This window comes from Lynx canadensis, chromosome C1 (genome assembly GCF_007474595.2).
Source record: "Lynx canadensis isolate LIC74 chromosome C1, mLynCan4.pri.v2, whole genome shotgun sequence".
NCBI lineage: Eukaryota > Metazoa > Chordata > Mammalia > Carnivora > Felidae > Lynx > Lynx canadensis.
In genome coordinates, this window is record NC_044310.1 from 21469569 (window position 1) to 21493548 (window position 23980).

At 42.0% G+C, this 23980-nt stretch overlaps 1 protein-coding gene across 15 annotated transcripts in view; it reads left to right on the forward strand.

Moving 5' to 3' along the window:
• Window positions 1-23980, forward strand: part of EPB41 (erythrocyte membrane protein band 4.1) — a 200956-nt gene that overhangs the window by 11558 nt on the left and 165418 nt on the right. The window contains exon 1 of one of the 15 annotated variants that reach the window (XM_030327992.1): window positions 8052-8199. The exons of the other annotated variants lie outside the window; for them this stretch is intronic. The gene's annotated coding sequence lies outside the window, so the exon portion shown is untranslated. Of the gene's footprint in view, window positions 1-8051; window positions 8200-23980 lie in introns of those variants that run through there. 15 annotated transcript variants of the gene reach the window in all.

Sequence of the window (23980 nt, forward strand, 5' to 3'; positions counted from 1 at the left end):
GGAATATTTGTTTATTGTTTGTCCCCCACCCCCACCCCCCGTCCCCTGCATTGGAATGGTAAGCTCAGTGATGACAGTGATTTTTGTCTGTCTTTTTCAGTGTTATTCCCGTGTACCTAGAAAAGTGTTTGGCTCATAGTAGGTGCTAAATAAATATTTGTGGAGTGAATTAATGAAAACATGAAGCCTCTTCTCTCTGGGTCTGGCACCATGCTATGCAGATAAATAATTCTCAGTAAATAATTGTATTCAGTGGCCATCATCCTCTCCATTTGCCAGATAATACTTTGTCTGGGTCAACCCTAAAGCCCTTTGCTTCTGACATTTTCTGCCAGGGCATCAGTTTCATTTGGAGTACCCAAATCTTTTGTTCCGGAGCCTGAGCTATGCAGAATTTCTAGTTGGGGCTGTTTGGCTGTTGGGCCCACAATGGTTATTATGTCATTATTGGTAATTAGCACATAGGCCCAGAGGATTGAGCTTTTTGTTTTTCAGCAGAAATCACAGCAGAAAGCTATGCCAGTCAGGGAAGCCCAGGCCTCAGGCAGCTTCCTCTGTAACTCCCCCCTTCCCAGCTATGGGTCCATCCCTTAGGCAGACCAAGACCGAGGTGTCCAAAGCTAGGGGCATCTGGGCTACCAGCTCAACTGCTGTCTTCCGCAGGTAGTATCCTGAAAGTTTCTCCTCCACACCCTTAGCTCTCTATGCCTGGCCTGGTATAGCAGGGGTTCCCCGTTGCCCCTGGGGAAGCTCGGTATAAGGTTTCTAAATATCCAGTGGACAGGGGCATTTTCTGATGGTCAGGATACAGTATTATGGGTGGAGGAAATAATCCTGGGTTTAACACTCCGGAGCCTGCGTTCAAGTCCCTGCTTAGCTGCTTGATTGTTGGGTCACTACAGGCACGTCACTACCTCTTGCTAGGCCTCAGCTTTCTCATCTGTCAGAGATAAAGACATCTACCTGGCCTCAGTGGAAAGAGAGGCAGGATAGTGTGGTGGGCAAAGGATAGGGTTCTGGAGTCAGACAAACTTGGCTTCCCAACCATAGCCCTCTCTAACTACATGACATTGGGCAAAGTGCCTCATCGCTCTGACTTGTTTCCAAAGCTGGAAATTCTCAACTAAGAGAATGCGGGTAAGGTACATAGGCACCTAGTGAGTGAGCCGTGTATCTTTGCTGGCATTAGTACAATGACCACTGTGGAAATGCAGGCAATCTGTAAACTGTAAGAAGCGTACTAGCAGTAAAGCCAGGCAGAGGTGGATCTGAATCTCAACTTGGACACTTATTAGCTGGGTGATCATGGGTGAGTTTTTTGCTTTCTCACCTGTAAAATGGGAATTACAGTCATGCTTTCTTCAAGGAACTGTTGTGACAGTTCAGTGACATATTGCAATAAAAAGTACTTAGTACACAGCGTTTGGCACACGTTTCCCCCATATTATAGATGAGGAAGAGGGCAGAAGTGACTTGCTTAGACTCATGTAGCATCTCAGTGGTGGAACTTTGATTTGAACGCAGGTCTGTCTGCCTTCTAACTTCTTACCATCACCCATTTATGGGATGATGATAATGACGATTGTTCTTATTGTCAGGGGACCCATCTCATTTATTCCGTGATCCCCAGTGACTGCACGAAGGGGGTGCTCAGTCCTGCCTGCTTCCCTGTAACTCCTCCTTTGCCCTCTCCTAGGTGAGGGCTGCACCAGGCTGAGTTTAACAGGTTTAGAAGGAGCCAGGCTAGCTGGTGGCACGGAGTCTTTCCCCATGTTTCTTGGGAAGCCCTCTAGACCTAGAAGATACCTGGTCCCGGGGAGAGAGAATTAATGGGTTAAGCTTGAGTGAGCTGGAGGCTTTGCTGGATCAGGGCCATTAGACTCATTCCAGCTGGCAAGAGAAGGGGTTTGGGGAGGGTCACTGGAGGCCAGATCCTTGAGTCCCTCCTTGAATGTCCCAGGGCTGTAGTCAGAAGCAGTCACAACAGCCTTTCCTTGGAGTCCTGGGACAGATGTTGGTATTGCTCGTTCATATCATTTCCAAACTGCTCTTCTGAGAGTGATATGAAAGCAGCGCAGAGCAGAGGACAGTGGCATCAGACGGACCTAGTTTAAGCCGTGTGAGGTTGTGAAAATCACCTCACATTTCTAGGCTGTAGTTTTTTTCAACTGCAATTGAGGGTGATATTACTTTGTAGGATTGAGGTGAGTCTTAATGCAATAAATGCATATAAAGTACTTACTATGTGCCTGGCGCATGGTAAATACCTAATAAATGCTGTTATCATTAGTTTTATTAATAAATTATTTCTAGGGGAGCCTGGGTGGCTCAGTTGGTTAAGCGTCCAACTTCAGCTCAGGTTGTGATCTCACGGTTCCTGGGTTCCAGCCCTGCATTGGGCTCTGTGCTGACATTTCAGAGCCTGGAGCCTGCTTCAGATTCTGTGTCTCCCTCTCTCTCTGACCCTCCCTGGCTCACGCTCCATCTGTCTCTCTCTCAAAAATAAATAAACATTTAAAAAAATTTATTTTTAATAAAAAAATAAATGATCTCTAAGGGCCCTTCCAGCTCAGACATTCCTAGGTTTTTATGACTGTAGAATTTAGCCTGGATTGCAACTTTGGAAGGGAAAAGTAGGTGGGCTCAGAAGAAGGCAGGGAACCACAGAATCCAGGGTCAGAAGCCTTGCATTCAAGTTTGGGCTCTGCCACTCTTTGCTGTGTGACCTTGGACAAGTGCTTTCCAGTTTCTGTACCCATTTCCCAATCTGTTTAAAAGTTAGCAGCTTAGGCTTGATGGTCTCTAAGGGCCTATCCAGTTCTAAGATTCTGTGAATCTAGAGGCCTAGAGGAGTCTCTTAGCTACCATCTACTGGGTCCTCTTTTACCTTTTCAACTTCCTTTCCTTCTGCTCTTGTGTCTTGGAGTGTCTCCACAGCAAAAAGGACATAACTTGCCAACTCCAATGTATGTATTTCAATCACATTTTTTGTTCTTATTGTGTTAGGACTGAGCTTAATGCAATTATTGTAAGCAAAGTGGTTGTGTCAAAGAGGTCAAAGCCTGCTCAAATACAAAAGATAAGATATTGTATGAAATTACTGCATATGCTGATTTCCTTTGCCTTTATCTCAAAAAATGACCAGAACAGGCAGACCTGTGTGCTATAGTTAAAAAAAAAAATATGTTGCAGTCAATGCAGCCTAAAAAAAAATAATCATGAGTATGGTTAGATAAAAGGATGTTTATTGAGTATAAAAGATTAAAATGGGAAATAACCTAAATGCCCAACATTTAGATTTAACTAAATTGTGGTATATCCACTTGAGAGCACTGTTAAATGTCACAATACAGTATATTATTTGGTGAAAAAGTCAGTTCCAAAACAGTATGATCTAAAACAAACAAACAAAAAACCAAAAAAAAAAAACCAACCCCCACAAAAAACCACATTAGGTTGAACTATACGCTATGGCTGCTGTTTGATCATTTTTAACTTATAAAATCAGCAATTTCATATGATTTAATTTAATACACATAAAAAAGTATATGTATAACAAAAGGTACTAGAAGGGAAGTCCCCCACCAAAATCTTGATGGTGTTCTTTCTTTTTTTTTTTAAGTAAAAAAATTTTTTTAAATGTTTATTTTGGAGAGAGAGAGAGAGAGAGAGAGAGAGAGTGCACACGAGTATGCTAGTTGGGGAGGGGCAGAGAGAGAGGGAGACACAGAACCCAAAGCAGGCTCCATGCTCTGAGCTGCCAGCACAGAGCCCGACACAGGGCTCAAACTCACAGGCATGAGATCATGATCTGAGCTGAAGTCAGATGTTAACCAACTGAGCCACCCAGGTGCCCTTCTTTTTTTTTTTTTAATGTTTATTTATTTATATTTGAGAGAGAGTGTGTGTGCGCAGAAGTGGAGGTAGGCGCAGAGAGAGAGGAGAGAATCCCAAGCAGTCTCCAGGCTTCAGTGCAGAGCCTGCGGTAGGGCTCAAACCCACAAACTGTGAGATCCTGACCTGAACTGAAATCAAGATTCAGATGCTTAACCAGCTGGGCCACGGAGGCATCCTGATGGTGGTTATTTCTGATTGATGGTTTATGATGATTTAATTTTTTCTTTTTATTGAACTATATTTTTTCCTTTTTTTTTGAAGATTTTATTTTTACTAAATCTCTACACCCACCATGGGACTCGAACTCACAACCCTAAGATTGAGAGTCTCACACTCCACTGACTGAGCCAGCCAGGTGCCCCTTATTTAACTATATTTTCTACGACCAATTCAAAACTACTACTAAAAATAATTGCCTACAAAGTCATACCATTGTATGAATAGTAATTTTCCTGCCTTATCATAGCTTGTTTACCATTTGTATTTAAAAGGTCTAAATAACTGCAATGTTATGACCATGGGCAGAATGGAAAGACAACTATTCTTCATGTACTTTTGTTACAAGGATTGGTTTTTATTCAATAGTGACTGATGAGAACACTTTCCTGGTGGGCCCAGCTTTTCAAAAAGCCCTCTTCATCTTAAGCCACCCCCCACAACAGACACATATTTTCCATGAGCCCTATCACTGGGGCGTAAGGCCAGCTGTGTCCCTAATCTGCCCACGTCCCAGATTTGGGAATGGTTCGGACTCCAACTGTTCCCCCACGCTACCCCCACTCTCTCCCAATCTCATCTCTTCCAGGTCATCGGAGGCCCCATATAACCCTCCCTGGCCTTCCCCGCTGGTCACCACCTAATTTCACCATCTAATTTCACCCTTTCCCGTGCAGCTGGTGTTTGAGCCCAGTTTGCAGTGGGAAAGGATTAAGACCCTTTCATGCCGTCTTTTTCTCTTTTTTCTTAGTGCCCTTGACTGCTCCAGGGGCTGACAGGCAGCTAGCAGGGCCTGTATTCCCTAGGAAGGAACAGGAGGGGTGGTGGAGGAGGCAGCGGCGGGCTCAGCTGGCAGGCGGGATAGAGATGGCCCCTGGAGACCCCAACCTGGGGCTTGGAGCATGGCACAGCCGCCATCCAGATGTGAGCATGGAGCAGGCAGGGAGGGAGCTGAGTTGCTGCCTAGAAAATTAGACTCAGGGATGGTGCTTGGGACCTTTACCCTTGGAACCCAGGGGTTGCCTCTGCAGGGTGAACTAGAACTAGATGTCTGGTTTGTGGAGGAGTCTTTTTAGAGGGCAGATGGGCATATGGGTATGGGTAGTTTCTCTGCCTTCAGATTGGACATTACTTAGCCCCCCACTACCTACTATGTGGGGGGCCCAGCTACACTCAGGGATTGAGCACTTTGCCTAACAGGTGATGGTGTATAACCTAATTAATAACAAAACCAGTCATGCATGCATAGTACTTTACAAAGTCCTTTCATGTCCAGGCTGAGAATTAAAAAGGAAGACTGGAATTCAGGTCTCTGATACTCTTTTTTTTTTTTTTCCCCCAGACGTTTATTTTTGAGATGGCGGTGGGGGGGGGGGGTGTGTGGGTGTGGGTGGGGGAGGGAGAGGGAAGGAGAAGGGAAAGGGCAGAGAGAGAGGGAGACAGAGAATCCCAAGCAGGCTCAGCCATGTGGGGCTCGAATTCATGAACTGTGAGATCGTGACCTGAGCTGAAATTAACCCACTGAGCCACTCAGGCACTCCTGGTCTTTTATATTCTAAAGCCTGTGCCAACAGTTTTTTTTGGGGTTTTGCACAGCACTCTGAATATAAGAGTGGTTTACACCTGCCTTAGTGTAGCTGTTTTTTCCTAGCCTGAAACTCCTACTTTTTTTTTTCAGGGTGACGATTACTAAATACTACACACTCCATTCACCCAAACAAGCTTCCTTAAATATGATGTATCATTGGCTAGCACTTCATGGCATAGAGAATATTGGTTTTGATGAATCTGAATTTGTTGGATAACATAGTGGTCATGGCGAGCCATCTGGTGATTGATCTTCAGGTACCAGATTTCCAGGTCCATATGAAGGAAGCCTCTGAGACACAGACATGGTAGGGCTAGAGCTCCTTGAATCAAAAGTATGGCTTAACCTGAGAACCTGAGGCAGGGGACCAGAATATTCAAAAATAGGTGCTTCACCTCTTGTCCACAGAATGAACTTGGCCAACTCACTTGACCTTACTAAGCTTCAGCTTCCTTATATATAAAATGGGGATAATCTGTTCACTTGTTCATCAAATATTTATTGAGTATGCACTGTTCTGGGAGATGAATAAGAGGGACAAAATCCCTGTCCTCTTGGAGCTTGCCATTTAGTGGATCTAAACTGCAACCATTTATTGAGAGGAACAATAAATAATTAAATATATAGAAAGTCAGGAAGAAGTAAAGGCCATGAAGCAAATTAAAGCAGGGCAAGGTGAAAAATAAAATCTTAAAAAAAAAAGCGGGGGGCGCCTGGCTGGCTCCGTTGGTGGAGCATGTGACTCTTGATCTTGGGGTTGTGAGTTTGAACCCCATGTTGGGTGTAGAGATTACTTAAAAAGAAACTCTTGTTAAGAATCAGGGCAAGGGTGTGTGGGTGGAGGCTGGTTTAGATAGGGTAGTCAGGTAGTCCTCAAGTGGTTCACTTAGGATGTTTAAGACAGATAATTCATGTAATGTGCTCAGCTCAGTGTTGACAACAATTGAGAGCTTAACAAACATAGTATTATGTCAGCCTGCTCTACACCTCTCAGTCCATATTTTGGTCTCCAAATAGCAGTAATAATTAACGCTTATGTAGATCTTACAATGAGCTGGGCATTATTCTAAGCCCTTTACATATTTTAACTGATTTAATTCTTATAATAACTCTTATGAGGTAGGAACTATGATTATCCCCTTTTATGGGGTTAGAAACTGACACATAGAAGTCCAAACAATGAAGGAGGGCTGGAGGCTGAGAATTGAACCTAGCAGGTGTCTGTTTCTAGAGGCTGAGCTGGGATGGGAGGGGCCTGTGATCAGATACCAGGAGACAGTGAAGCTGGCATAGGAAGGTTCTGATGTCAGATTGCCCAGCTTCTTATCCTGGCAGGTCTAAGCCTCTCTGCTTCAGTTTCTTCATCTCTAAAATGGGAATACCAGAACCTATCTTACCATCTAGGGACTGTGCTTAAAACATGAGCCTTCATTCTACTCTGTGGGGTCCCAGCCTGTTCAGAGACCAGCCTGGCAGGGAGTGTGAAGGGTCAAGCGGCCTCTGAAACTTCCGAAGAGAAATAAAGGCACATCAGGCAATTGTCAGAGCAACCCTAAGTTCAGCTGGAGCCCAGATCTCGGAAGCTAGGTTTTTATGATTTTGAGGGTGCCAGGGTGGAATTAGGAGACCCTTAAATGCAAAAGACAGGTGAAATCTTGGCATGGCCACAACATTCGGCGTCCGTTTCAGGCCTTACGCAGCTGTCAGGAGAGGTGAAGCTTCCATGAATGTCAGGTTTGGAATGGCGCCTAGAGATCATTGAATTAGTAGATGGGTAAACTGAGCCCCAGAAAAGCTGAGTGACTTACCCAAGGTCATGAGGTGCGTTAGTAGGCAGTCAGCTGCTGCAGCCTGACAGCAGCCTCGGCTTTTCCTTGAGGCTTTCAAATCTCGGACTCTTACCTGGGCCTCCTCCGGGCGGAAAGGGCCTCACCTCGGTCCCGGTCGCTACCTACCTCATTCCCCACGTGGGTGCTGCAGGAGCCAGGAACACCGGGACTCCAGAGCGAGTTCGATTTGCGCTTGCGCACACGCGGCCAGCTCCTTGCCTTTTCCCCCCCTCTTTTTCTTCCCCTCCCCTGCCCTTACCGGCCTTGAGGAGGGGGGAAACTAGAGGAGCCAAGAACTTGGCCTCAGCCAATGGGCTGACGGGCCGCGGGCCCGGCCCCCTCCCTCCCTCAGTTGCCGACCAATAGAAATTTACTACAATGTTGTGGCGAACAGAGGGGGAGGGGCGCGCGCGGGCTGGCTGGCTGCGGGCCGGGCGGCCTCGCCTCACGGAGGGAAGGCGGGAGGGCGCGCGCCGGGGCCGCCTGCTCGTTCACTCGCTCGCTCGCTCCCTCCCTCCGCCGGTGGGTTAGTCAGTCAGTCAGTCCGCCAGCAGCCGGCGGGCCCGCGAGCCGCAGAGGGCCCGAGTCTCGGCGCCGGCGCCTTCTCCTGCTATTGTTCGTCGGGCGGCTGCAGCGGCGGGCTCGGGAGCCCGGGCCCCCGGGCCACCGGTGAGGCGAGGCGGCGGCGGCGCGAGAGCGGGGTTGGGGGGCGCGGAACCGTCCCCGAGGGGACGGTCCGGGCGGCCGCGGCGGCGCCGCAGCCTCTTTGTCTGCAGCCCCCCGCAGGCCCCGGGCCGGGGGCGCGGGCTCCGGGGCCTCCGCGCGCCAGAGGCTGAGGGGCTGGAGCCCAGACGCGGCCGGCCTGAGGAGAAGGAGGCGGGGGCTGCGCGGAGGGAGCGTTGCAAAGTTGGGCTTGGGGTCCGTTTTTGACGAGGTCTGCCAATCACTGTCCGCGGGCAGGAGCCTTGGAAGGAAACCAAATGGAGGAGCATTGCGGGTTCCGGGTGGTGAAGGTGTTGGGTGCAGCCGCAGAGCAGTTTCTTCGTGACGGGGTGGCTGGGCTGTCTGGAGAAGTCTGGCACGATCTGAGGGCTGGAGGGAGCCCTGCGAGGACTGGGAGACCTTCCCGCCGGAGACACCCGCCTCGTTCAAAGAATCCCCCAACCCCGGGGGGCTCTGCCGCGCTCGCTCCCCGTAGTCTTCGCGGTTCCCAGGGAACCAAAGGGTTAAATCTATTCTCTCAGCATCGTGACCTCCTTTTTCAGTTCCTGCATCTGTCGACTTGGAAATATTTCCTCCTGCTTGCTGGGCTGCTTCTACCTGTGGGGAGGCTGGATGTAGGCTCGCCCTCCGAGCTGCACCACCCGGCGATTGTTCCGGGTGGGGGGCCTGCCCGACCGGGTTCCTCGTCCCCAGGAACCGGCGTTCTCTGGAGAGAAAGTGATCTCACGTGCAGCAAATTGCTGACGGATTCGTTTCTGGCCACATGATAGCCACTGTCATCCTGTTGTTCCCCTAACTGTGCCCTACCAGAAATGTCTAGTCTGTGGGGACTTGTCGTTTTTGGCATGTACTGCTGATTAGGAGATAGGGGTTTGTGTGTGTGTGTGTGTGTGTGTGTGTGTGTGTGTGTGTGTGTGTGCGTGCGTGTCTGTGTGTGTTTTAAGAGATGCTGAGCCTTTTTTTAGTAGTCTGGGTGATTTCACAGCTGCTATTTTGTTCTTGCTGTTTTTAGGGAAAATTGCAAGAAATGGTTATGTCTTGTGTCTTGGATTTTATTATAGAGAGATTTATGCTCCTCTTGAGGATATACTATATATGCTGTTACTCACTACTGTTTTCTGTATTCTCAATCCTGGCAAAAAATTTAGTTTGCTTATGCTTTTAATCAAGCAGATTATTATAGTCCCCTTACTTTTCATGGAAACTTGATGTACTCTTCATTTCCCTTTTCTGTAAATTGGAAACATCGTAAGTTCTTTGCCAGCTGTACAATTTTTGGCTTTGTAAAATAGTTTCTTGGGGTGTTATAATCCACGTAGAGTACATAGCGGTGCTGGCAGTCAGCACTCAATAAATGACAGATAAAAAAGTGGATACAACTGAACATCAGATTGCTTGGCATCAAGGTACAAATTCAGAGTGCTTTCTACAAGAAAGTTATAATTAAAGTAAAGAACAGGAGTTATTCATATCTCTGGGAAAGCCAAAGTAGGGTATATCTTTGCCACTGTTAAAAGTGAACTCACCGACAGACCCAAGCTCAGCGTGCTAACCTTCTGATTTCTCTCTCTTCTACACTTTCTTCCCTTCTATAATTGAATTCAGGCTTAGAAATAATGTTTTTAATTTTTAGGCCTTGCCAAAATTCTCCCAACATTTATACCAGTGTTTTATACCAAATATCTCACAGATAAGTCCCCAATCTACCTTTCCACCTTTATTCTCCTTATTACTTGTATTTTTCAACCAAGAAGAACTGTTCAGTAATAACTCGTGCTTTCCCTTTGGCCATGCGGTTCCATCTATGCTTGTCATATATATTCTTCCTGACTGTTTTCAAAGTCTTTTACCTTAAAAATGCTCCATATCTTAGTAATTTGAAGTATGGGGGAAAAGTTCCATATATGGAAGGAACGTGATGGAGTTTGCTTTAACTGGTGTTTGTTAAAAGGATTTAGGTCCTAAGTGTCCCATTGATATGTGCAGCCCTTACTAGTAAATAGATGATGGCCGATGATGGATTGGGAAAACTACTTAGGCTTCCATTCTACTCACAGCTAAGAACCCTGCCAGTTGGTAAGTTTAAGTTTAATGCTTGGAAATTCTGGCTGTCAGCAAATAGACTAAGCTACTATAAATAGACTAAGCTAATCTAAGCTAATAGACCCATCTTTTAGGTAGGTCTCTGCTTGCTTTATGCATCTCTCTCTTCTCTTTCTTGGTGGTCTAAGGGTCAGCATTTCCTTAATGTTTGTTAAGCACTTAAATCATAATTGTGGTGTTCAAGTAGAAGATATGTTGAACAAACCTATTTTTTAAAGTAGGCTTATCCTCAAAATAAAATATGAAATAACATAATATAACAATTTATATGATGTTAGCAAAATAATACACAAATTTTCCTCTTTGCATATTTAAAAGTGCTTTCATCCTATCCCTTTTTTTCCTTATGAAACACTTCTAAGCTAATATCTAAATTAACAAATGATTTTAAATGATTCCTGTCTCCTCTGAAAAAAATGGTTGTGGTATTTGTTGAGGTATGACCTATATATTTTTTCCTGTTATTCTCTTCTGTCGGGTTTGTGCCCTACACTTAAAGTTCACCAGTGTGATGTTTTCTCTTGTGCAGCTTGAGTTTAACATTTTTGGAAATTACAGAGCTAGTCTTCTATCCCATTCTTCAGTTTTTATGGTCTTAATTTTAAACAAATTCATAATAATATGGGACATGGTGTGCTTATAGTGTTTACTGCCTACTTTTGCTAAGAAAGCTTCACAGTTAAGTCCATCAGAAGTGTTGCCTAAAAGTCACAGGATTCTTGAATTCTCTGCAGGTACTTTGATATGTGTACCCATAGATTGTAATTTAAAATATATGGTCTAGGGGCACCTGGGTGGCTCAGTTGGTTAGGCTCAGGTCACGATCTCATGGTTCATGGGTTTGAGCCCCGCGTTGGGCTCTGTGTTGACAGTTCAGAGCCTGAAGCCTGCTTCAGATTCTGTGTCTCCCTCTCTCTCTCTGGCCCTCCCCTGCTGGTGCACGTACTTTGTCTCTCTGCTCAAAAATAAATGAATAAACATTAAAAAATGTATCTAAATAAGACATAGGTCTATAATTTGTGATGTGAGTGATAGGGCTTGCATATATTGTTTTCTGAATGTCCAAATCCAATTTAATATTGGTGATCTGATTTTATAACTTTGGTGTATCAGTGGCCATGGCCGCCGAATTTTGTTCTGAAATCAAGAGGAGCATACGGTTAGGCCACAATCTGTTTCCCTGTTATCTAAGAAGCTGTCCAGCCCAAGTGCTGCCAGTGTATTTTTCCAAGAGCCTTATCAAATTTGTGATTGGTCACATGGCAAATTCAGATTCAGATTCATCTCTACTTCTAAAGAACTTATTTTTTTCTCTATTGCTTGAGAATGGAATCACCTTATTTTGTGAGCTAAGCAATAATTTTAAGAGCTTTTTTCTAATGACATCTTTGCTTTTTTCTCAAACACTCCCAATGATGAAACTTAAAAACATTTAAAAGAGGCCTCTGAATTTATCAGGTTTGGGTCTTATTTATGTAGAGAATCTAGAATTATTAGAAGGTAATTGATTCGTAATATTTAAAATAGCATTTAGTTGGCGAAAAGCCAGATTCCAAATATATTTGTTAATTTTTGCTTTTTATTTAAGTTTGTTGAAAGTATGTCATTATGTCCTTTTTATGAGTGGATTTATGGTATGTTCAGTAAAATGCAGTATAACAAATAATCTGTTGTACACACTGGGTTAAATTAGTATTTTGATTTACTCTGCGGCCAAAAAATGAATACACAGTGAGAAAGATTAAAGAAGCTATAGCAATGAACAGTATTTAGAAACTGGAGGCGTTAGAAAGGAGAACTTTGATATTTTATTTTGAGTGCTGATCTTATTTAGAATTAGCTGCCTCACTGACGCTACTTCACATGTTGGTTTTAGGAAAGTTTAATGAGAGAATCTGACTATGATGAAAGTCTGTTTGTACTTATTTTTGTTAATTATTTTTGTTAAATGGGATTGTATTCACCTTGAAGTATTTGAAAATAAACTGGGTAGCTCCTTGGACTTTAAAGAAAAGCAAAATCCCAATATAGTGTGTGGCCAGTACAATTCAATGAATGACTTGGAGACACTTTAATATACCCTACCCCCTAATCTTTATCAGCATCCTTCAAAGTTGCCCTAAGTAAATATGCTATCCCTAAAAGTCCCCTATATATGAAAATTCCGGAGCCATTCTGGCATCATGTTTATTTTATTATTTATTATTTTGTTATTGCACTTATTAAGACCAGTTCTCATATTGCAGTTATCTCTTAATTATCTCCAGAATAAATCCATATGGATTAAACTGTGATTGTTTATGACCCTCTCCCTTTCATGGCTGAGGGTTCTTTGGGTCACTGCCACCAAATTAATCTAGGCCCTCTTCTATCATTCTCAACTCTCGGGGAAATCTCTGTAGAAATTAAAATTGTTTCTGAGCTATGTGGAGTGGAGCCTTGGGTAGGGTTAAAGTAATCTTGGCAGAGTGGGTAGGAAAAGGCAAGATTATCTGATGGAATAGATAGGAACAATGACTATTTATGTTGGTAAATAAGATTGGAAGAAGCAGTAGAAGCAGCAGCTCTATTAATATTAGCTAATTCTATTCTATATTCAATGTTTCTGTAAAATTCTATTATCTAATAATACTATCTATTAATAGGGACAGGAACACCTGTTTCTTTTTGGAAGTAGTTGGAAATACTAAGATAAAATAGCGTATAATGTATACTCTTGAAGTTGAAGTTAATTTTGATTTATAAATGCAGACTGCCTGTTTCTTGCACCTTCCATCGTCTACAAAAAGTGTCCTTATCCAGGGGTGCCTGGGTGGCTCAGTCAGTTGGGCGTCCAACTTCGGCTCAGGTCATGATCTCATAGTTGGTGAGTTTGAGCCCCGTGTCGGGCTCTGTGCTGACAGCTCTCAGACACTGGAGCCTGCTTTGGATTCTGTGTCTCCCTCTCTGCCCCTCTCCTGCTCACAATCTGTCTATCTCTAAAAAATAAATACACATTGGGGCGCCTGGGTGGCGCAGTCGGTTAAGCGTCCGACTTCAGCCAGGTCACGATCTCGCGGTCCGGGAGTTCGAGCCCCGCGTCAGGCTCTGGGCGGATGGCTCGGAGCCTGGAGCCTGTTTCCGATTCTGTGTCTCCCTCTCTCTCTGCCCCTCCCCCGTTCATGCTCTGTCTCTCTCTGTCCCAAAAATAAATAAACGTTGAAAAAAAAAATAAATACACATTAAAAAAAAATTAAAATAAAAAGTGTCCTTATCTAAACCGACTTTTGGTGGGCTCTCTATACGTCTGAATTGTGGACTGGCTACAACATAGAGGTTGAGATACTTTCTACATTAATATTCATACAGAAAACTTTTATATTCTATTTTGATAATATCTGCATTGTCATAAAAAAATTATAAAAGTTTTGAATAATTCTCAGTGATTTAACAGCATTAAAGCATAGAGTTATTTTGGGGTGCCTGGGTGGCTCATTTGGTTGAATGTTGGACTCTTGGTTTCCGCTAGGGTCGTGATCTCACAGTTTTGTGGGTTCGAGCCCCACGTCAGACTCTGGGCTGCTGGTGCAGAGTCTGCTTGGGATTCTCTTTCTCTGTGCCCCTCTCCCGCTAGTGCTCTCTCCATCTCTCTTAAAATAAATAAATAAACAAAAAAAAGAAAGCATAGGGTTATTTTGAATTGGTTAAATTTAAGCCTGTGAGCCACAAGTGAAATAGAAATGCATACTTTGGGTAATTTATGAATATATATAGTACTATGTCAAGGTTGAGTTGTGATTGCTATTCAGCTATTACTTAATGCTGATATAAATTAAATAACTCTATTAGAATCATTTTATTTTTTTATTTTTTATTTTTCTAAAAAATTTAAAGTTTATTTATTATTCTTGAGAGAGAGAGACAGAGCATGAGCAGGAGAGGGGCAGAGAGAGGAGGAGACACAGAATCTGAAGCAGGCTCCAGGCTCTGAGCTGTCAGCACAGAGCCAGATGCGGGGCTTGAACTCACCAACCTCGAGATCATGACCTGAGACGAAGCCGGACGCTTAACTGACTGAGCCACCCAGGCGCCCCTATTAGAATCATTTTAACGCAATGAGAGCTTAACAGTAATCTTTGAGTATATTATCTTATAAAGAATTGCCATTAAAAATTTTTTTAATGTTGATTTACTTTTGAGGGAGAGAGAGAGACAGAGTGTGAGTAGCGGAGGGGCAGAGAGAGAGGGAGGCGCAAAATCTGAAGCAGGCTCCAGGCTCTGAGCTGTCAGCGTAGAGCCCCACATGGAGCTTCGAATTCCGATGGCCAGATCATGACCTGAGCCAAAGTGGGACACTTAACCATCTGAGCTACCCAGGCGCCCCAAGAATTGCCATTTTAATTTGTATGTCAAGTATTTTTTTTAATGTTTGTTTATTTATTTTGAGAGAGAGAGAATCCTAAGCAGGCTCCAAACTCAGCGTTAGAACTTGACAGGGGCTGGACTTGATCTGACGACTGAGAGATCCTGACCTGAGCCAATATCAAGAGTTGGATGCTTAACTGGCTGAGCCACCCAGGTGCCCTTATCAAGTATTTTAATTTACCAATTTGAACTTCTATGCATATTCAAGTGAGAAGTTTTTTACTTTAATAATACACTTGGCACAGGTTGTTGAATTTCATGTTTCCCTCTAATTTTGACCATATATAGACACAGTCAGAACTGTCAAGAGCTCCAACAATTTAAGTCCTCAAATTTTACCTGCCAACTATTTCAGTATGCAATAGGGACTCATGGAAGGGATCTTAAAAGTGAAGGCACTCCCCCCCCCCCCCACTTGCCATTTCTTGCCCTTTTATCAATTTTTTTAATGATTCAGAGAATTGACAGTGTTGCTAACTTACTACCTGTGAGTCCTGATAATCTTGATGGTATTATGTAATTATATAAACCTTTTGCATGGTGTCATATGATGTTGTATATATGCCCTCCCACATGTGTGTCTTTAGAGTAATTTCTTTCCATCTGCTGTTGGAAATGAGCTCTTTGTGAGGTTATTTTTAAATCTTCAAGCTTTCTGGCATCCTCAACTCTTGAAATAACATAGTTGCTTTTGAAGGCAAGAAAATCCACATAGTGTAGTTAGTGTTTTTTTCCAGTGAAAATGTAAATAGCATTTTATTTTAAAAATCATATCCTGTGTTCTAAACAAGCAAACATGTATTTTATTTTTAGATGGTCTCTAGATAATTTTGTTAAAATGTAGGAAATAATCAGTTGGTTGTTGCCAAGTAGATAAAATAAAGGAGAAGTACTTAATGGAAGGGATGCCAAGAATAAGAAACCTGTTAGAAGAAAGAGGTTTCAAAGATATTTTCTTCTCTGAAGGCTTATTGGTATCCTTTTCTAAACTTGTGCAGCGTTTATTTGTTATGTATCAGATTTGTTGTGTTTTGTTTTATATTGTATATAAAACTGCTATTCCCCAATGAGATTGCCAGCTTCTGAGGGACAGAGCGTCAGTATCCTGTCATTTCATCCTCATCACCTCAAACACAGATATTGCATAGTACAGTAGCTAGAGACATAACATAGGGGACACACTAGACGTATAGAGGTGTAGTGAGAATGTGAATTCCCAGGGTAATTAAGATTTAAGACTTGGGTTGTAATTCTGACTGCTTCTGATTGCCTTTCTGTGTGTGTGTGTGTGTGTGTGTGTGTGTGTGTGTGTGTGTCATATTTTCTTGGAAAGTTACAGATATCATGACCCTTTACTCCTAAACACTTTGGTATGCATAGCCTAGGAATAAAGATATTATCCTACATAATTATTATTTTTTTTCAACGTTTATTTATTTTTGGGACAGAGAGAGACAGAGCATGAATGGGGGAGGGGCAGAGAGAGAGGGAGACACAGAATCAGAAACAGGCTCCAGGCTCTGAGCCATCAGCCCAGAGCCTGACGCGGGGCTCGAACTCCCGGACCGCGAGATCGTGACCTGGCTGAAGTCGGACGCTTAACCGACTGCGCCACCCAGGCGCCCCTATCCTACATAATTATAATGCTATTATTATACCTAAGAAAATTAACAATCTTTCTATAATATCAACCAATATCAAATCCAATATCATCTTCTTAGCAAGATTCGTCCAATGATTCCTTTTTTCCAGATGCTATTTTTGTTGACTTATTCTTGCTAGTTGTATTGTCTCTAATATGACCATAATGAACACTGCTTAACAAGAAATATTCAGTAATTAAGTACTCCCTTTGATGTTTTATGTAATTGAAAAGACTAGCATTGAGGTGAATGATTGCAATAATCATAACATCATCTATAAATAAATATACTATAGAATATATCAGGTGGCCAAAGGGCAAGGTGTTTCTGTTTTGTTTGGTTTTTAGACTTTTCTTATGCCTACGGTGGTAGGCAGGCTTTAAGATGGCGTCCAGTGATTTCTGCCTCCTGGTATTCATGCCCTTGTGTAATCTCTTCCTCTTGAATGTGGCCTGGACCTGGTGACTTAACTTCTAATGAATAGAATATAGCACAAGTGGTGGGATGTCACCTCCAAAATTAGGTTGAGAAAGGCTTTGGCTTTTGTCTTGGGACCTCTCATCTTGGGCACTTTCTGGCTCTCTTCCTGTCATTTGGATCACCAGCTGCCATATCCTAAGATGTACAGGCAGCCTGTAGAGAAGCCCACATGGTGAGAAACCAAGTCTGTCAGCAACAATGTAAGTGAGCTTGGAAGCAGATCTTCCTTTTTTTTTTTTTAAAGGGAACTTTAAAAAAAAATGTTTATTTATTTATTTTGAGAGACTGAGAGTGAGAGAGCCAGGGAGGGGCAGAAAAAAGGAGAGAGAATCCAAGCAGGCTCCTGAGCTGAAATCAAGAGTCGGATGCTTAACAGGATGGTTAACTGATTGAGCCACCCAGGCGCCCCTGGAGGCAGATCTTCTGAGGCCTGATAACAGCCATGTGAGTGAGCTTGGAAGCAGATTCTTCAGGCAGGAGTTGAGCCTTGAGAGGAATGCAAACATGGTTGACACTTGACTGCAGTGTCGTGAGAGACCCTGAGCCAAAGGCACCTAGCTAAGCTGTGCTTGGATTCTTGATCCATATAAACTAAAATAATAAATGTTTGTTGTTTTGGGGCACCTGGATGGCTCTCTCTCTCTCTGTTAAGTGTCCAACTTCAGCTCAGGCCATGATCTCATGGTTCATGAGTTCGAGCCCTGAGTCAGTTTCTTCTGCTGTCAGCACAGAGCACCCTTCAGATCCTCTGTTCCCCTCTCTCTCTGCCCCTCCCCCACTTTTGTGTGTGTGCTCGCTCTTTCTTAAAAATACACATTTAAAAATAAACAAAAGTTTGTTGTTTTAAGCCACCAAGTTTTGGGGGTAATTTTTTTTAAAGATTTTATATTTAAGTAATCTTTACAACCAATGTGGAGCTTGAACTCATAATCCCAAGATCAAGAGCCACATGTTCCACTGATGGAGCCTGCCAGGTGCCCGGTTTTGGGGGTAATTTGTTGTACAATAGATACTAATACATCTACCATTTATTAATTTAATACATTTTTATTGGTCATCTGCTATTTACCAGGCACTGTCCTAATTGCATTGGGACATGCAGTGAATAAAGTAGAAATGTCTTTTCTTTTGGAGCTTACCTTTTAGTGGGAGAGAACAAATAATAAGTATACAAATCAGGGGTAAAGTATAAGATTTTCGTGAGGATCAGGGAAAGCAGGATAAGGGGATAAAGAGTGAGGGAGATGGGGTGGATATTTTATTTTATTTTATATTTTTGAGTAGGCTCCACGCTGGGTGTGGGGTCACAAGTTCAACGTGGGGTTAGAACTCACGACCCTGAGATCAAGAGTCAGATGCTTAACTGACTAGGCATCCCTGGGGTGGCTATTTTAGATAGTAGACAGAGTAGTCCCTTAACCCACCTAGGCATCCCTGGGGTGCCTATTTTAGATAGTAGAGAGAGTGGTCAGAGGTGACCTGTCTGGTAAGGTGACTTTTGAGCAGTAGAATGATATCTAGAGAAGAGCATTCCAGGCAGAAGAACAATAGGTACAAAGGTTATGCATGTTTGGTGTGTTTGAGAAATGTTAAGTAAGCCAGTGGGGCAGGATCAAAATGATCTAGGAGAAAATAGTAGGAATTTAGTTCAGAAAGCTTGTAGGTAGGAGAAGGGATGTGCATGTAGTACCTTGTTGGCTATGCTATAGGCTTTGCGTTTTTTTCTGAGATGGGAATTCGCGGGAGGATTTTGGGTAAGAAATGGCATGATCATTTAATGCATATTAATTGATTATGCACAATGAGCAGGACCCTGTGGGTGTAATGTGATCACAAAAATGTAGAAGACGTGACTCCTGTCTTAAGGAAGTTTAATGATCTAGTGTTAGTAGAAATGACTGGACATGTACAAAAAACTTAAGAATAGAGGCACTGTGTCATGGAAAGACATGTAGTTATGGGAAAAGCACAGAGTAAAACCTGGATTAAAATTCTCGCTCTTCTACTTGATTTCATACATTTCAAGCAACTATTTACTAAGTGGTATTATATGTGAGATAAAATAATGCTAGTGTTTGTTGATGACCTATATGAACTGAGTGAGCTCTGTGTTGTGTGCTTTATAGATATGACATAGGTGTTGAAGAGTGAGCTCCAGCACTTGGATGCCTGGTTTTATTTTTTTTTTCAACATTTTTATTTATTTTTGGGACAGAGAGAGACAGAGCATGAACAGGGGAGGGGCAGAGAGAGAGGGAGACACAGAATCGGAAACAGGCTCCAGGCTCCGAGCCATCAGCCCAGAGCCTGACGCGGGGCTCGAACTCCCGGACCGCGAGATCGTGACCTGGCTGAAGTCGGACGCTTAACCGACTGCGCCACCCAGGCGCCCCTGGATGCCTGGTTTTAAATTCTAGTTGTGTCACTCTTTGCTTGGTGACCGTGGGCAATTTACTTAATTTTGGTACCTCAATACTCATTAAATTTTTTTTTTAATGTTTATTTATTTTTGAGAGAGACCCAGACAGAATGCCAGTGGGTTAGGGGCAGAGAGGGAGACAGAATTGGAAGCAGGCTCCAGGCTCTGAGCTATCAGCACAGAGCCCGACGCAGGGCTTGAACTCATGAGCCATGAGATCATGACCTGAGTGAAGTCAGACACTCAACCGACTGAGCCACCCAGGCGCCCCACCTCAATACTCATTATATAACATGGGGATGATAAAAATATCTGTACCTTTTACAGATTATTGTGATTAAATGAGTTAGTATATGTAGTTAGAACATTGGCACCAGATAAATGCTAGCCATTATTTTTTCATTTAAACCTCACCACATCCCCTATGCAGCAGGTATGATTATAATCCCATTTTACATTTCAAGGAGCAGGTTAAAAAGTTAAGTAGCTTGTACAAAGTTAGACGATTAGCAAGTGAAAATGGTCTTCAAAGCCACATTCTTTACTGCTGCACCTTTGCTTACTCAGTATATGCATGAGCAAGCAGGGAAAGAGATCTGGATACAGGCCTTCTGTCAAAGGTAATGATTTAATGATTATGCTCTTGTGAAAGTACTTTTCCATGCCTTAGATTCCTCTTCTGTAAAGTGAGGATGATACCCACATTACATAGTAATAACAAAGAAAAACAAACATTATTGTGTGCTTACAGATACTCAGTGTTAGTTCCTTTTCCCCTCGATAAAATATGGCCTCATAGAGATGGGAAATAATCTATAGTTAAGGAGAATAATTTTTGCTTCTTGATCCGTATCTTTTTTCTACTTAAATTGGGTATCTACATGCATCTATGATTATTATATAAAAATAAATGTAATTTAGCTCTACAGGATTTTATGTGTGTCTAGTGGTGATCTTTGCATTTGATTCAGACTTCTATAAAATTTTTAAGCCTAAGTGTGAGTTTTCTAAAGACCCATTTCACAGCAACTCTGGCTTCATAGCTTCATTTCCGGGTTGGTAGGACGTGATCATGTGGTTGATGTCCCCATTGTTGCTTTTATCTTTTGCAGCAGATGTGAAAGTAAACATATGAGGTTGAAAAACAGGAAGGGGTTTGGCTGATTTTCGTTGAGAGGGTATTTTTGCAGGGGAGCTTGCACACAAGCCACCTGAAATCTGAACTGCCTTGAATCTTTGCGACTTTTAGCAGATACAATAAGATATATATTAATGGGTTAAAGTAAATAAAAAAGCAAATGATTGTGAAGTTTAACCAACTCATGAATTTGCATATATTTTTGCATTTAAACATATTGGAGAAGTGAGAGTGTGTTCCTCTTTTCGTTTGAACAGCAAACTGATGTATAACTTTATAGTCACTCCAATTCAATTCTGGGTTCTTTTTACCTGGAATAATTTTTCAGTGAGAAAGTACAGACTTCTTTGTTATTGTTATTGTTATTGATATCTGTTCTAATATCATTATACTTGAACTTCTTCAAAAGTCAAAACTTAAGACACTACTTTTCTAGTTGGCTCTTGTCTTTGTTCCTAAGGAAGGGAATTAACACATATCAAACGCTAGCTATATATCAGGTAATACTCTCCATATATGCTAACTCGGTGCATATATTAATTATAAATCCATCTTTGACATTCAATTCATAATGAGTTTTTATTGCTTTGGTGAAATCCCTTCCTCTTTCCTTTTCTTCTTCCTTCTTATACCCTCCCTTTCTTCCTTCCTCTTCCTTTCTTAAATGATTCTCTCTCATACTCTTGCTGAACAGTTTTCTATTAATAGCGTTTCAGAGGCAGTGTGATGTAGCAGTCAATAAAGAGAGGGGTTTTGGAATCAGATAGACCTGGGTTTACAGTAAGATTGTTTCTGATAGGAAAAAACCTTTCTTTTATAATAAATAAAAGCCCAGAACCTCCAGAGTTGGCTTTAGAAGGACATTCTGCACATGTGGTGGAATAATTGGAGCTCACAGTAGGGATTTTTGTGCCCAAAGATTCAAGATTTCTCTTGAGAAATGCCTTGCTGACCTCAGGGACTCTTCCTTTCTCTTTAATTTTCTGTCCCAAAGGTGAAGTCTTCTCTTAATACTCCTGTAGTACACAGCTGAGACCAGGCTGGAACATTTAGTACTTTACTAGAGGCGAGGAGATACCAAAAGGAAATAAACACAGAGGTACACTTTGATATAATCTGGTTCACAAGATAAAACTCCTTTTCAATTTGTGCTCTTCTATCGGAATACCTCCCTTCTTGACCCTAACACATATACCTGCCTTTCAGTGGCAGAAGCCGTCTCTAACTCTTCTACCGGGAGTGCTTCCAGCAGCATATCCAGATTGCTCTCAACCCATAGGAGGAGGCTCAGAGGACATAGGGATTCTTTATCTTGCCAGCATATGGTTATATATGAGAGAAGACCCATTCCTTGCTGGTGATCAATACCAGGTCTCTACAACTCTTAGGGGAGACCACGGTTACTCATAGAATATCAAATTACTATTCACTGAAGAGAAACACAAACAGTAGAGGGGATTTGGGGTAGAGGTGGGAGGGGAGTTTCATTTTAACCATTTACCCCAGATCATAATATCTCTGATCATAGTTTAGTAATTTGGCACAAAATAGCTCTGAATAAATATTCCCTTCCCATTCTTTGATTCTTAACACCATGTGATACCTGAGGAGCTACCCTTTAGTTTATTGTAATTTTGATCTCAGAGTTTTGGTTGAGGAGATTCTAGTACTTAATTAGGTCCAAAGTTTGGCTGAGAACAGTGGTGATGAACATAGCTGGTGCGATCAGAATGGAACACCTGGTGCCCTGAGCAGGCTTGAGTTTAAATGTTAAAGGAGGTGTCCTTTGTATCACAGACTATTAATTGTGCAAGAGGATATGGAACTAGGTTATTGATACAAGGTTCATGGGCTTATTTCTAAGATAGCCAAAGAGTATTAGGGTCAAAGACCTTTGGAGTCACAGGCCTGGTTTGGTATCCTGGCTCTGGTACTGATTAGCTGTGTGTAATTGGGCATGTTATCCTTCCTGTTTCTCAGTTCCTTCATCTGTTTAATTTATACAACATTTAACATTATAAGTTACCTTTTAGAACTACTGAAAAGATTAGAAATAATTGACTCTTAAACTTCGGGGTTAGGGACACTGACCCCTGCGCAGTAAAAAATCCATATGTAACTTTTGACTCCCCCAAACTTAACTGCTACTAGCCTACTGTTGACCAAAAAAGCCTTACTGATAAATAGTCGATTAACATATATTTTGTATGGCATATATATTACAGATGAATTCTTATAATAAAGTAAGCTAGAGAAAAGAAAATGTTATCAAGAAAATCATAAGGAAGGGAAAATACTTATAGTACTGTGTTTATACAAAAAAAAATCCACATATAAGTGGATCTGTGCAGTTCAAACTCGTGTTGCTCAAGAGTCAATGGTAAAATGTAATATGCTTAACATAGTGCCTCACACGTAGTGGACACTTAACAAGTAGAAACTAATTATTATTATTATTTTAAGTGACATTCCCTTAAAATCTAGCTTGTACTTTGACTTATATATGTTCTGACCTTGGCTTTTTTTTTTTTTGACAGCTTTATTGAGATATAATGAACATACCATACAGTTTACCCATTTACACTATACAATTCAGTGTTTTCTAGTATGTTCACAAGGTTTTGTAGCCATCATCTCAATCTAATTTTAGAACACTTTTGTCAGCCCATAAAGAAACTCCAAACCCATTAGCAGTCAATTCCCATTCCCTACTCTGCAACTCCAGTGCTAGGCAACCACTGACTGCTTTGTGTTTCTATTGTTTGACTTATTCTGGACATTTCAAATAAATACAGTCATACAATATATGGTCTTTTGTGACTGGCTTCTTTCACTTAGCCTAGAATATTCAGGATTTATCCACATGGTAGTGTGTATGAATAGCTCATTCCTCTTTATTGCTGAATAATATTCCATTGTATGAATATGAATATACCACATTCTATTATTTATTTTTATTGATTTATCCAATTTAAAACAGTTTAAGTATAATTAACATAATGTTATATTAATTTCAGGCATGCAATGTATTTATTCAACAGTTCTATACAGTATTGCTCACGATGATGAGTGTAATCATCATTTGTCATCATACATCATTATTACAGTATTATTGCTTCCTTGTACTGTACTTTTCGTGACTATTTTATAACTGAAAGTTTATATCTCTTAATCTCTATCTGTTGCACCTCCCCACCACCCCCCCCCACACCTTTTATTTATCCATTCATCAACTGATAGACATTTAGGTGGCTTTCATTTTTTGACAATTACGAATAATGCTGTGTGAACATGTGTCTTCATTTTTCCTGGGTATATACCTAGGGGTGAAATTGCTGGTTATATGGTACTTACTTCTATGTTAACATTTTGAAGAATTGCTTTTGGCTGTTTTTTAACCATTTCTCTCTCTCTCTTTTAATGTTTATTTATTTATTTTTGAGAGAGAGTGAGAGAGCATGTATGTGGTGGAGGGGCAGAGAGGAGGGAGAGAGAGAATCCCAAGCAGGCTCCACACTACCAGTGCAGAGCCCGACGTGG